Consider the following 15327-nt stretch of genomic DNA (forward strand, 5'->3'; position numbering starts at 1 on the left):
GTTGAGGCGACCACGGAGCGCTCTTATCGTGTCCCTCCGCGCATGCTCTGCCAACAGTTGGACGTGCGCACGATCACGTCGGGGGCCCCGTATGCATGCGGTTGCCCCGCGCGCGTTGCCATGCATGCAGTTACGTGCGACACGATGGAGTTACTGCTGCAAATTAGAACTGACATCAGGGCCTGCCGATATTCCTGGCCGTCCGGCTTCCCCATTAATTCTCGCGGCCATTATAACCTTAGCCTCTTCAACCATTTGATCGCGCCCCACAACACAACAAGCACACCCGCGACGACACATAGAGAGGGGATGTCCAGCAGCGCTCCAATGGAGTTCGGCGAGCATAGAGTGGATACCCAAGCGAGGGAGACGGATCTCTTGGTGGAGTACACCATCGACCCGGCCGTGGTGGACGACTACATCAAGAGCGTTGAGCAGTTGCTTGCTGGAGACAAGTACAAGGTGGTCGGCATCGACCTCTAGTACACCGCCGGTCGTCCTGGCATAGATCAGAAGGTTGCCGTTGCCCAGTTGTGCGTGCATCATCATGTCCTCATCTACCACTACTGCATGGCCACAGAGCCTTGCAACCGTTTCAACAGGTTTGTCAACATCACTTACTACAAGTTCGCCATGGTGGAAACCAAAGACGATGTAAATGCGCTCAGTGTTACGGGCTTGGCCTGCAAGAACCTTGTTGAAATCCGTGACCACTACAGGGTCTAGGGCAGCATGAAGAAGGACTCCCTGGTCGAACTCGCCTCGGCCATCATCGGCCCGTACTATGAAAAGATGAAGCAGGATGCCCAGAGAACAAGCCCCCAATCCTCACCCAAGGCCAGGATGCAGCAACTGGATGAACCTCACCTCAGGTTCGCGGCCAAGAGCGTGTACACATGCTATGAGATGCACAGGCAGATCGTTGACATGAGGAAGTACCAAAATCGACAAGCCCGGATTGAGCCACAAGCAGAGAAAGCGTCACAAGAAGTAGATGATGATCAGATGATCGTTTATGCTAGTTAATCATGGATGTAATATATAGTTTACTTTATTGGTGTGTGGAAATGTCATGTGTGTAGTAGCCACCTATGTAATTATGCATGTAATAGCTTACTTTGGTGTGTGCAAATGTCATGGTTGTAGTAGCCACCTATGTAAGTGGATGTTTAATTTGGTTATGCAAGCATGTCCTTATAAGTGTGTGTGTGTGTGTCTATACACACACACACACACACACACACACACACACACACACACACACACACACACACACACACACATATATATATATATATATATATATATATATATATATATATATATATATATATATATATATGTTCTAGCTCTGTATGCAATCCCATCGCACAACACCCACGTCTTATTAGCAGCAACCGTCTATGTTATTATCAGTCTTCACACACATTTATGATTACAGACATGTTTGCCGCGTATCACACACATCTTGTTAAGTTAAACTATTTCTGTTCTCATGTCTCAACGCAAACAGTTCATCCGAGTGAACCACATGTCGTACATCACACACACCTTCATCTGGCTGACCATTTATTTTGTGTTGTCTAATCACAAATAGTTCATCCGAGTGAACTGTATGATGTATACACTACAAAAAAAGACACATCCTTGACATTTTAGGCCGAACGAAATTTTTTTCTGTCATACATATGACACTCCTATGACGATAATTGTGACAAAACCCGGTATCATCATAGATGTGGTGGGCTCCTACTTCTATGACAAAAAATCATGACAGAAAATGGGCTTTTCGTCCTGGGCGGGCCAGAGACGCAGCTGCATGACATTCTTTGGGCCGTCCATGACGGAAAAAACCATGGTAGAAGCGAGGGCGAGGAAAATTTTGGGGAGTTCGCGGTTACAGTGGGAGGTCGGGGCCGAGCGATGCACGTTTCTCTCGTACATGTACGCGCGTGTGTGCGAGGCGTTGGCTCTAACTAAACCCGAGCGAGGCGTTGGGCTCTAACTGAACCCGAGCGATTGCACTGCAGGCTATGCGTTACTGAACCCGAGCGATCGATCGATGGCTGTTAACTGAACCCGATCGAGCGATTCCTTCGCTACTGCTGCTAACTGAAGCCGATCGATGCTGTCTCTGGGATGAACAGTGAGTGTTGTAGGGGGGGTTGGATGAATAGTGAGCGGTGGCGTTGCCTCTGGATGAACAGGCCCCCGTGGTGTGGTGGAGGGCTGGATGAACAGTAGACGGTGGAGGGGTGCCCGTGGAGGGGTGGTTGAACAGGACCCCGTGGTGTGGACGGCTGGATGAACAGTAGACGGTGGAGGGGTGGTTGAACAGTAGCCGGTGGAGTAGCGCGCGGTGGAGGTTGGATGAACAGGAGCCCGTGGAGGCTGGAGCTGGTCGACGGTAGCCCGTGGAGGCTGGAGGAGGTCGACAGTGGAGATGAACAATATCCCGTGGAGTCCCGTTTTGCGGTACGCCACACCCCTCCCAATGAACAGGACCCCCGATTCGACCGTAGGAGGTCCGTTTCATCCGTTTTGCGGTACGCCACACCCCTCCTAATCAACAGGACCCCCATTTCGACCGTAGGAGGTCCGTTACCTCCGTTTTGCGGTACGCCACACCCCTCCAGATCAACATGACCCCCGTTTCGACCGTAGGAGGTCTGTTTCCTCCGTTCTGCGGTACGCCATGCCTCGTTTCCTTCGCCTGTTCCGTCCAAGCCCTCCCGATGAACACGACCACGCATTTCGTTCCGACCCAGCCGGTTGGCTCCCATGCGTTCCGTTGCCTCCTGATGAACACGACGCATTTCGTTGCCTCCCGATGAACACGACACATTTCGTTGGCTCCCCATGAACATGACGCATTCCGTTGCCTCCCCATGAACACGACGCATTCCGTTGCCTCCCCATGAACACGACAACAATGCCGTTTCTCTGTCCCGACCCAGCCATGTACACGAGCCCTAGCCGTACGTATGCGCGAGTAGGCGTTTGAGACCCTGCCCGTATGTACACATACATGGCCGTATTTTCTTTCTTGCACCCTGGCCGCTGTATGTACGTGTACATGCTACGTGCACGCCTCTACTACGACACGTGCGCACCTCTACTACCACACGTGCGCGCCTCTACATCGACCAGTATGTATGTACATGTTCGCGACCAAAATGACAACGTTGCGTATGCTTCGACCAGGTGGGTCCCGACTGTCAGGCACTTCCTTGCCTGCAAAGATGTAGCTGGTGGGTCCCAGCAGTCAGGGGGGCGAATCATTTTGTTTTTTTGCCCGGACGCACTTCCTTGCGTGCGAAGGTGTAGTTGCTGGGTCCCAGCAGTCAGGGGGGCGAATCATTTTTTTGCCCAGTTGCACTTCCTTGCGTGCGAAGGTGTAGCTGGTGGGTCCCAGCAGTCGGGGGGTGAATCATTTTTTCGGACGCACTTCCTTGTATGCGAAGATGTAGCAGGTGGGTCCCAGCAGTCAGGGGGGCGAATCGTTTTTTTCGGACGCACTTCCTTGCGTGTGAAGATAGCTTGTGGGTCCTAGCAGTCAGGGGGCGAATCATTTTTTTTTCACGAAATATGGTGGCCCGTCCGGTGGGTCCCCGCTGTCAGGTGGAGGAATAATTATTTTGCGCCTAATAAGGAGGCACTTCTTTACGGCTGCCGTGGACCCAGCTGTCAGCCTCTTCACATACAGTCCACGTTCGATGGAAGTCGTTCCTTGACCACGTTGACCACGCCGCACCGAGAGCACCATGGCGGTGGACGACGGCGAGGCCTAGGAAGGGGATGACGCAGAACCGGGGAAGACGCGGCAATGGATGCACACGTGGAGAGTACGAGGTGTTCAGTGGTTCGGCTGCGCTGCTGTCGCCGCAGAATAACAGGGGGTGTGGGTGAGTGGAGGGATGGCCTGGCCAGCAGTGGGAGTAGTAGGGGCGGTGAGGCCTCCGCGGCAGCACAGCCGGCCACGGGAGGCAGGAGCAGGCGGCACGACCGGTATTGCTTTGGGCGGCTGGAGCAAGAAGACCAGAGGTTGAAGAAGCACGACGGCCGTTGGATGGAGATCGTACGGTCACTTCAGCTAGAATCATTTATATTGACTAAGTTGACAAAGCCCTTGGTATGTCAACTTAGTAGGCCCACAGGTCAGCTTCCGAAATGGTGCGCCCCAGATGTCACGGGGAGGAATCATTTTTTGGCGGGTGAAGTTAGAATATCCGAGATTGAATAAGAAGCACGGCATCCGTTGGATGGACATCCAACGACCACTGCTGCTAGAACCGTGTGTTGACTATAAGTTGACAATGCCTTGCATACGCGTCAACTCTGTTTTTTTAGGGGACGCGTCAACTTAGTAAGGCCAGAAGTGTGTGGCAGAGAACTTATAGCCCATTTGAGATCTGTAAGAATGTGTAGCCCATTTTTGAATTCTAATGGAATTTACTACAGCCCATTTATAGTTTGTTAAAATTGCAGCCCATTTCAACCAACCGTTCAAAACAGAATTCAATAAAATTTCCCACATTTTGATGGGATCCGAAATATTTTTATCCTGAAATTTCTAGTCAGATTAAATAAAATTTCAATATAAATTTATATTATGTAAAAATCCAACGAAACATTGAGCTCGCAACAATTAATGAAATTAAAATTTTGAATATCCAAAAATAATATTTTATAAAGTAATCACGTGTTTGGTGCATTTTTTATAGTTACTGCCCAGTTTTTATAATTACATCCCATTTATTATTTCTTAAAGCCCATTTTCTTGTTAAGCCTAATGCATCCCTCCTAGGAAAGATTTGCAGCCTAGTGGGGCGGATAATAACAACTTGACCTTGCCTGGGTATTCCTAAAAAAAAGTATAGCTGGGCTAGTCATTTTCAGCTTGAAAAAAAATTAATATCTGGGCTGGATATCTGGCCTGGGCTAGACGGGCCACAGACTGCCCAGTTAATACCTGCAGCAATGTTTTCGTTGTTGTTCAGAGGAGAAAAATTAATATCTGGGCTAAACATCGAAAAACTCTGTAGTGCTCACACCTCAAAAACACAAATACTGCTCGAGCTGCTTGGTCCCAACCGTCGCCCGCCTCTTGCGCAATTCTCTCGTTTATTGACTACTCCCTCCTTTCCGGTTTATAAGGCTCAATTCAAAAATCTCACCAACCAAGGTAGATGATGAGTGGTGGAATATTTTTTGTAGTTTGCAAAAGCACCCAATTAATGCTCTTGTTTTCCTCAAAAAATTATGTTTACGAATGCATTAATTGCAATGCATGCATGCAGAAAGTGCATGCATTGGTTAGTTTTCTCTTAATACTTGCATGTAATGATTTAATGCACCTTGAAGTCTGAACATGTGATGGGGAACAACCAAATTGAGCCTTATAAAATGGAAAAACTAAAATTTTGAGATAAGCCCTATAAACCGGAAAGGAGGGAGTACTACATAGGTTGACAATGGTGTGGGACCGTGATGTCAGGAAACCAGGAGGAAGCAAAATCAATTATAGTTTTATATATATAATAAGGAGGCACTTGCATACGTGAGGCTATGGACCTGGTGGGTCCCCATTGTCATCCTCTCCAAGTAAAGTCATCTCCTCGCCCGTGCGCGCTTTCCGCCCGAAACAGTCAGCGCCGCCCGCCCCGCTTCCCGGTGCCGGCGATTGCCCCGCCATCAAATGACACAAGTGTCGTCCGTCCGTCCATATGCCACCCACATTAATGATACGCGGTTGCCGAGGCGGATACTCCGGCGCCACACGTCCGTCCCTCCGCCCGCTCGCCCACCATTGCTATATAAACTGCTGCGCCGGCCATAGCCGCAGTCATCCGCATCCGTTCCCTTTCTCCTGTCCACACCACTACTACCCACCATGGCTTCCTTGCGCTCCAGCGCTCTTCGGGACGGGCGGACGACGTACTACAAGGAGATGGCAGCCATTGCTGCCGACCGGCTGGCCGGCAGGAAGCCGGAGGACAACGACGTCCCAATGGAGAACCTGGTAGTCGACGATCCGGCGCCAACCCCCTCCTCCCTGCCATCCTCACCGGTGCATTGCACCATGACCATCGGTGAGGCTCATGCCCAATATATGGACAAGGTGAGGCAGATGCGTGAGGAGCAGTTCCGGGAGGGGCAGGCCGACGCCGCCTACAACCACCATCTCCTCCAGGAGCACCTGCAGGCGGAGGAGCAGATTGCCGCGGAGCGGCAGAGCAGGAGGCGCTGCTCGACTCGTACCGCTCCGCTCGCAAGGTCGCCTCGAGCGCTGGCGGTACCGCATGCAGGTGGCGGAGGCTGCGGCCGCCTACAAAGAGGCTAGCAAAGAGGGCGATGAAGCGGGCGAGGCGCTGTTTGGCGAGACCGAGGACGAGGCAGAGGACAATGCCGGCTTCGACGAGTCCCCGCTCCGCTGGCGTCGACGAGGCCCTGCTCCGCCGAGGCCCCGCGGCGCCAACAACGAGGCAGAGGACACCGCCGGCTCCGCCGAGGCCCCGCCCCGCCAACAACGAGGCAGAGGACATCGCCGGCTCAGCCGAGGCCCCACCTTGCCGGCAACTTGGGGGAGGATTTCCACCGCTCCGCTGAGGCGCCACCCGCCGACAACGAGATAGAGGACATCGCCAGCTCCGCCGAGGCCTTGCCCCGCTGCCAACGAGGCCGCGCCACACAGAAAACGAGGAAGAGTAGAACATGGTAGGTCGTCGCCGCTCGGGTCCAAGTAAGGCCACCGCTGCTACCCTCTGGTTGAAGCCAAGCTAGGCGGGTTGAGCATTGACGGCCGGTTAGCTTCTTGGCGGCGACGTGGAGTCGGAGAGCTGCACTGGAGAAGAACGCTGCTTCTACTTAACTGCTGGTGCAGTTGGCTGACTAACATGTGGGCCCAACAGGTCACATGTCAGTTATGCAGCTGCACCTGTTGTTAAGTCACTGAAGCTTCTGTTCGGCTCAGCGGGACACAGGTGGGTAGCTTCGGTTAATTAATTATACCTCCAGCGCACCCCTTTTTAGTTGAAGAATGTACGAAATGTAATGAAATCCGGCATGTTTATTTGAAATCTGACCGTGTATGAATGAATTTATTTCGATTAGCTCGAATTCCTGTATCACTGGCATTGGATGAACATGCAAAACAATACACACTAGCATTATTCCCAGGGTGATCACCTTGTTTGCAGCAGTTTCACATGTACTCCCTCCGGTCCTTTCTAGTCTGCATACAAGTTTTGTCTGCAGTCAAAGTATCTCTACTTTGACCAATCTTATACAAAAAAGTATGCACTTTCATGATGCGCGAAATAAAAAGGAATAGAAGGAGTACAAGGAGTTTGAGCAGCTTTTTAGCGTTTCTGTACATTGCAATCAAATACACAGGCCTGGCAATTCATAGAGAACATTCAAAACAATCGATGATTATGCATCTCAGCGACTCACATGTCAGAGGCAATATTTACTTCACTACTAAAGAATAAAGAAAAAATTGATCGACGCTGCTAACAGCAAAGGGCGTCCCATTCAAAAATATCAAACACATGTCTTGCTAAAATCAATGAGCAAAATTTGACAAGGTTGTCCCATTCCAAAATATCATATGCCTACGATTGTGGAATGGGCAGGGTTTGCCATCAGTTCGGACATTGACATGGCACCTCGTGCTAAATAAACTAGATGTTCTTTTTGTGCAGTTCCACCAAAATCAACCAAATTCGCGCGTAGCTTGTATGATTTCGCCCTTATATGTTGCAATGCCTTGAACTTATCGGCACCTCCTTTCTTGTGGTGGAAATGAATGATTCGATGTATTCATGAACATTTTATGCAGTTCCCATTGAAATCAAGCTGAGCTCCCCTGTTTGCACAAATACAAAAAAGTGATTAGTATAAAGCAAACTGTACTATGAATTGACAGTTTCAACAGGCACATACATGGTCCTTGTAAAGCACACTTTTAGAAAAATGGAACTCACCAGAAAGAATCCTAGAACAACATTGTACTCGTGCATCACAGCAAAAATATGGAGTCCTTCTGAGCTGAAGTTAGTTTGGTATTGTGGGGAGTAATGTAACCATCCTTCAACTCCCCCTTCTGATGAGAAGATAGACATGGCTTCTTCATCCTAGCATAATCGGAACTAGTCACTTCACATACTCCATATTATTCTTCAGAGGAAGATGATCCTGTTGTGTAAAGACAAGAGTACTACTAAATGCTAGCATCCCTGTTTGCTCGAAAAAAGGAAAGGAAATATTTAAAACAACACAGATGAAGCACTTCTCAAGGACAATACCACTTTTCCATGGCAGTATCTAAACAGTAGCACAACACCAATAGAGATGACAAAGCTCAATCATATGGATGAAATCAGTGGGCGAGTACCAACCTTTGTCAGGAGGCTTATTGTGTAGAGCATACAGATGAAGCACTTCTCCGGAACCATCTGTTGCTATCTACGGTGGTGGCCATGCTTACTATATACTCCTCGATTAGTTTAATGTTTCCAACATCTTCTTGTGCAGTTCCACTAAAATATAAGGTATCTTCAAAGAAGATCCCTGTTTGCACAAGTAGAGATAATTACATATTACATTAAGAGTGGCATCAAATCAGTGGCAAAACAATTGCTCGTTCCAGCCATAGCAATAAATTAACATACAAAACTATATCATTACTTGTGTCATCACAGTTCCAGTGCTTCATGACAGCACCGGGAGTTGATTTTGTTTTTCTTCCGCTTGTTCTTCCCCTTCATCACTTGTTTCCATAACAGACAAGTTTCGCCTTCAATGTAAGATTTGGTATGTCAATTAGGGAGCACAAGTATAGTACTAAACTTAATTTTCTGATGAAAGTGGCAAAATATAGGCCAGCAGTTGTGAAATATCCTTATCTTACCTCAATGGGATATTACGGTGCACATATAGATTGGAAGTCTTGTCTCCATTTGTGCAGTTCAATAAAACAAGCAGCATTATCGTACAAGTAGCACAACATATGAAAGCACACCGCAGAATCATGTGAAAGAAGGCTAGTACTGACCTCTCATGATGCGGAATTCAAACAACTCACAAGAAGAAGTTCTGAACCAAATTCGCCTTAACGGATAGGAAGTAAGATCTCCTCTTGTGCAGTTCCACTAAGATCAAGCAATCAAGCAACGTTGTCGGTGTGACATTTTGGTTGAACTGCACAAAACACTCTTGAAACAAAAGTGTTTTGTGCAGTGCAACAAAAGGTCACAATGGCAACGAGATGAAGTAGATAACCCTGTTTACACAGAGGTGCAAAGGAAACAATTAGTGCTCAATAATGGTGGATGACACAAAAGCCAACAAAAAGAAGCAACTACCTTATCTAAACGGGAAAGAAAGCAAGACAGTAGCATTTCTCAAACGGTGGCATTGATTAATATTAACATAGAGATTATATTAACAATAAAATTCGTTAAACATGTAATTTGCTTTTAACTGTGGCATTGCATCAATTTTCTAGCGGCATTATTAGAGGGTGTTTGTTTACAGGGACATTTTGGTGTAGGGACTAAAAAAACTCCATGTCAGTCCCATCTAAACCAAACAGGAGGGACTTTTAGGGACTAAAATTGGGCATTTGGGACTAAAGAAAGAAGACCCCGAGGGAGTCTTTTTGGGACTTTTTCCAACAGTTGCCCCTACCACGCATCACATCTTGTCTCTATAAACGGGAAAAATTAATGTTTTGTGCAAGTATAATGTCCCACAACACCGAATTCACTATGAAAAAATGCTGCAATGCTCCTTCTACAAAATGAACATAAAAAATACGATGCAATTCAGCCGTGTTCATATTTTTTTTGTTGGGCATAATCTCCTACTGATTTCATCTAAGTATACTCCTTCCTTTAGTTACCATGACGTCCTCACCCATTTTAGTCGGGAATTAAATCCTTCCTTTTCTAATTTAATATCCCCAACACATTGAAGCATACAGATCCTTCCTTTTAACTATCCTACCTTTTTACCTCAAGTCCTTCCTTTAATTAGCCTCATCTATTTGAAAATTCTATTTATTAAGACCACAATCTTTCTTTTAGTTATTTCATCGGTTTACCCATAATCCTTTTTTAATTAGCCACATCCGTTTAAATTAATTACCCATAATCTTTTTTTAATTAGCCACATCCGTTTAAATATTTTATTTAAGTCCACAATCCTTTCTTTAATTAGCTCATTCACTTAAACATGTGGACTATCACTCATATATTTAGAGCGAGTTGGAATTTATTAAATATGAATGACGCATAGGTTGTTGCATCGCAGATCCAGATAGAAGGTCCTGTTTAAATTCCCACAATGTTAATTTATTTTGACCTAATTGTTTTTCTCAGACTCTATGAAGCCCATAAAAGGCCCATGGAAATGAAAATGACTAAACCAAACCAAGAATAACTATTCCTTTTAATAGTTGGGCTGAACCAAACCAAGAATACCTATTCCCTTTAATAGTAGGTATAGACAAGGGGTAACATGGTCTTTTAGCATGTCATTTAATAACCTCTAGTCCATGTTTAGTCCCTAGAACTAAGCAGGTAGGGACTAGGGAGTTTTTAACCAAACAGGGCCTTAGATTAACAACAGCTAATGAGTTGCACGGGACAGTGGACGCACCAGCACCATGTGCATCTACCGATGTACTGTGGTCATGCACAGTCTATTGCAACAAAGAACAAACAACCAATGAGGATATTTGTGTTGGTCTCAGTTTTGTTATCTTTAGACACCTTTCCCTATGTGAGAGCAGCAAATCTAGTCCTGCTCAAACTCTACAGCCTTGTCCCTTCCTTTCCTTTTTGAACTAGTACTTTCGCCCCTTCCTTTCCTCTTTGAACCACGTCCTAGATTTATGCGATACAACTTTCCCCACTACTTTCCCCCATTCCTTTCCTCTTTGAACCACGTCCTAGGTTCATGCTATACAACTTTCCCCCTTCATTTCCTCTTTGAACCACGTCCTAGATTCATTCTATATACAACTTTCCAACTAGCTTCCCCAACTCCTTTCCTCTTTGAACCACCTCCTAGATTCATGGTATACATGCAGCTAGAGCAATGCATGTGGAGTAAGTAAATTATACCTTAAGGTTCTTGGGGTGTGGTTCGGTGGGCGACGGGACGGGACGGCGGCGAAGAAGAAGGGGTCGGAGGCCCTCCCGCGCCGTCGCTGGGTGGAAAGTGAACAGCTGCGCCGGTAGTCCCGCACCGATGGTGACAGCGTTAAGCCTCCTTCCCTTCCCGGCGGACGGATCCTGTCGGCTCTTTGAGCAGCAGTGAGGGGAGAGAGAGGCCAACGAAGTCTTTTTTAGATCTGGAGAGGGCGAGAGAGTGTGAAGAGAGCAACTACAAGCGATGAGGCTCCAGCATGTATATTTATACTGGAGAGAGAGTGTGAAGCGTGCAAACCCTAGAAAACATTTTGACCAGTCAAAGAATCCTCCTGGCACAAATTATGCTCAAGTGTAGTTATCGAACCCGAGATCTCAAGTTTGATGAGAGAATAGGCTAACCAGCTCCACAACCCTCCCGTTATGTTCAACGAGAGGGAAATAACCTTTTATACATTCCTGCATTCATGTGACAAGCATGGCGTGTTTTTTTTGTGTATGGGAGTCATTGGGATTTCAATCATAATCTTGTCATGTGGCTTTGGTGGTAAGACTATCCACAGTGGTGCAGAAATAATGCAGCCTTACCTCTCTCCATGTAGTACGTTGGGTCCCACAAGTCACGGGGTGAAACAAACAAATTAATAAGAAAAATTAAAAGCGCCAGCGGTGTTTCTTACCTCACACATCTCGCTACTACTCGAGAACACTGTCCAATTGATCCCTCTGTTCGCTCACATACTATTTTAAGTGAATCCTTATTATAACATGCACAAAAATTTTGGGCACTTGTATTCAACTTAAGTCAATGTGCCACCGTATCTCGTATACTTACTACTCCCTCCGTCTAGGTGTAATAAGTCACGTTAGAAGGTGCAATGGGACCAAGGTGCATGTGTGTGTGTGCGTGTGTGTGTGTGTGTGTTTAACATCATGTGTGTGTTAGAGAGAGCGACAGATCGACCTACTCCTACAGAGAGATGTTGTGTAGTGTACGATTTTAGCCGCGAGAGACGGTGCATCCTCTCATTTCCGGGCATGTCCGGTAGGGACATGCGGACAACTGCCACGCCCGCTCCTAACCTGCCTGGCCCACCCAAAGCCCCTCCATCGCCCGTGGGCGCTTCCCGCCCGAAACGGTCAGCGCCGCTCCAAAGAATCGGTGCCGCATTCATGCCCGGGCAGAGCGGACGCGACCTCTCACTGGTGCAAGAGTGATGGTTGCTTCGTCCGTCCAACTTACTGCTGGGTCTATGTGATTTGACGGCTCATTGGTCTTTATTACTGAGGTGGTAGGACTGCTGGATGTCCCACGCTTTCGGCGAAAGGAGGTACTACTACTAGATTACAATTTTCTCCATTCTTATAGCGGAGGCGTGCAAGAGCAGTGAAAACACGCAGGCTTAGTGATTAGATGGCCCACCTCACACTATCATCGTGTGACACCTAACTCTTTACATAGTACTCCCTTCGTTCCTAAATATTACTAGATGAGTCCCCACGCGTTGCCGCGGAACATCAGTATATCTCTCTGCGCAAAATTATTGATCTCATAGAACTAAAAAAACTCTATAACTGCATGACAAATGTGGTAGCCAAACTAAATAAACTCCCATCATAATTTAGATCATCCCACATAAGGAAAAAAGATCAGCCAACTCCTACTACATAATGGGATTATATTTTTCTTTTTGACATGTTAATGGGACTTAAAAGCTCACTTACATGCATGCTACCGGTGCATGCTTGCATGCAGACATGTTAATGTGATTTAAAACCCACTCACATGCATGTGCCACAGTATTTCTGCATGCTTGCAAGTGGCTTAGGCCTCTCAACGTCTAGATCAGACGGCTATTATGGACTGATTTACTTCATCCAACGGCTACATCAATTTTGATGATGTGGCTCAAGGAGAGGATAGAGAATTCCTAGTAGTGGGGGAATCTCTACAAAGACTTATATTTAGGAACGGGGGAGACGGCATACTAAGCAAGCTTCTCCTCGTTCTATGAGTTGACGGGACACATCAAAAGTACTCCAGTGTATAGAGCCTTGCCTCTAAGGTAGGCCCCACATGGTTTGCCTCTTTTTTTAACATAACACGTCAAGTCACAATTTGTTTGTTCACCCATGGTAGAAGATCCTCCCTCCACCAAGTGGACAACCAGTACACGTGCCAAATTACCATGTGGGCTGCCTTTTTTGTACAGAAATGATCTCCACCGTGTACCCGCGCAGGTGTGGTTGCGAAAGAGATGGGAGTACATGCGCCGTGCATGCACCTCTTCTCTTCGTGCACGTCCCCCACCTATGTGGGTGTGTGTGAGAGATACAAACCGCGTTCGTGAGTGTTTTTTGTTTTGGGGTGGGGGTGGGGTGGGGGGTTGATTTCATGAATTATTTGTGGGAATATGTGTCGATGACATCTCAAACAAAATTTTGCATGCAATGTGTGTGAAATGGAGGCCTATCCATATGATACATAGAGGGTCGGGCAATCCACAAAAAGAGAGGGAGGGGTCATAGCTATCGATAGAGTCAAAGAGAGGATCAAGTGGGTGGGTGCGAGATCGATGAAGAGAGCCATCAAAATTGTGTGTGTGTGTGTGTGTGTGTGTGTGTGTGTGTGTGTGTGTGCCAAGTCAAAGATATAGGGTGACTGGCCTACCGGAACGTTAGAGGGCACATGTCAAGTTTGTGTGTGGCAGGGAGACATGACTAGAGCGCTCAATGTATCGGTGTGGGGGGGGAGGGGTAGGTAGAGGCCTAACTATAGAGGTAAAACGACTCGTATATGTGTTGAAAAGGAGAGACCCAGCTATGTCTTGAGAGAGATCGGTCGACATCCATACATAACTGAAGGACGGGAAATATGATGGGACAGAGAGAGAGAGGAGAGAGAGAGGGAGGGAGAGGGGTAGAGTGCTGGATGGGTGATGGAGTTGCTTCTCGAAGATGGTGGGAGAGACCTGCTAGACAAACTGAGGGTGGAACTGCAATGTTATCAATAAGAGTGGGATGTGTTTCTGTGTGTGCCTGTGTGTGATAGATCTGTCGGGACGCATCCATGGATGATGAAGGGGAACCATGTGTTTGGTAAGCAAACCTAACTACATCGGTAGATCAATTATTGTCTGTCGGAGGAAGGGAGAGACACAACTAATGAGGTAGATCGATTGACGTGTGGGTAAAAACGAGTTATAAGGACCTAGCTAGCTATATGTATAGCGAGAGATCGGTCGGTGTACGTCCATTTGTTAGAGGCAAATAAGGTCCAGCGAGACGGATAGACAGAGAGAATGGAGCTAGGAGGTGGTGCGAGAGGCCCAACTACTAGCTAGATAGGGGGAGGAGTGTGCGGTTGTGAGATCGATTGTAACATCCCGAATTTTCAATTTGGAATGTTATACATTAGATCATCACTGCGTATCATGTTTAATTTACTTTTGGTTTGATTCTAGAAATTCTACGCAACTCAAGGACCCTCGGAGAGAGTTGGGGATTTTGTTATTTTCATATTTGAGTTTTCTCAAATTTTGAAAATAGGATCAGTTGATTTTATTTATTTTATCTTCAATTATTTTTATTATAAAAATATGAGAGAGGGAATAAAATGACTTTCCCAAAATAAAGAAATATTAAGGATTTAAAAATAAAATCAAATAATATTTTATTTTGGATTTATTTGCTATTTTATTTGAAGTTAGGAAAATGCGTGTTTTTCAAAATTGCATTTAGGCCCCAAATAAATGTTCATCCTGTTCGGCTTGCTTTCAGAGGTCGGGAAAAAATTATTTCGGGATTTTTGGAGTCCGTTTATTATTTCTTTTATTTGATTTTTGGAACCCCGCCAGCGGACAATGCCGCCGCCGCCGGTTTTCCCCGGAAAACCGTTCGGTTTTTCGTTTGGTTTTTCGTCGGTTTTTTTAGATCCTTTTTTTATTAGATCAGTTTATTTCCGGTTTAGTTTATTTAGCGAGCGTTCACTCGTTCATTCGTTTTAACGGACGCGTTCACCGTTTAGTTCCAGAAAACGAACGTTCGTTCGTTAATCTGTTCATCGTTTTTCTTTTTCTTGGATTTTCCGCGATTATTTCTGATCGTGATTTCACATCCGATTTTTGTTCTAGTATAACTTTTCGCTCGTTTATCGGAATCAGGCGAT

Source organism: Triticum dicoccoides, chromosome 4A, assembly GCF_002162155.2.
Source record: "Triticum dicoccoides isolate Atlit2015 ecotype Zavitan chromosome 4A, WEW_v2.0, whole genome shotgun sequence".
Lineage (NCBI taxonomy): Eukaryota > Viridiplantae > Streptophyta > Magnoliopsida > Poales > Poaceae > Triticum > Triticum dicoccoides.